The following is a 200-nucleotide window of genomic DNA, read 5'->3' on the forward strand; positions in this document are numbered from 1 at the left end:
GGACCACCCATTCTCACCCACTCCACTGATTCCAGGACTGGATCACTCATTCTCACCCACTCCACTGATTCCAGGACTGGACCACCCATTCTCACCCACTCCACTGATTCCAGGACTGGATCACCCAATCTCACCCACTCCACTGATTCCAGGACTGGACCACCCATTCTCACCCACTCCACTGATTCCAGGACTGGATC

This window comes from Oncorhynchus mykiss, chromosome 3, assembly GCF_057628025.1.
Source record: "Oncorhynchus mykiss isolate SJ-2025 chromosome 3, ASM5762802v1, whole genome shotgun sequence".
Classification (NCBI taxonomy): domain Eukaryota; kingdom Metazoa; phylum Chordata; class Actinopteri; order Salmoniformes; family Salmonidae; genus Oncorhynchus; species Oncorhynchus mykiss.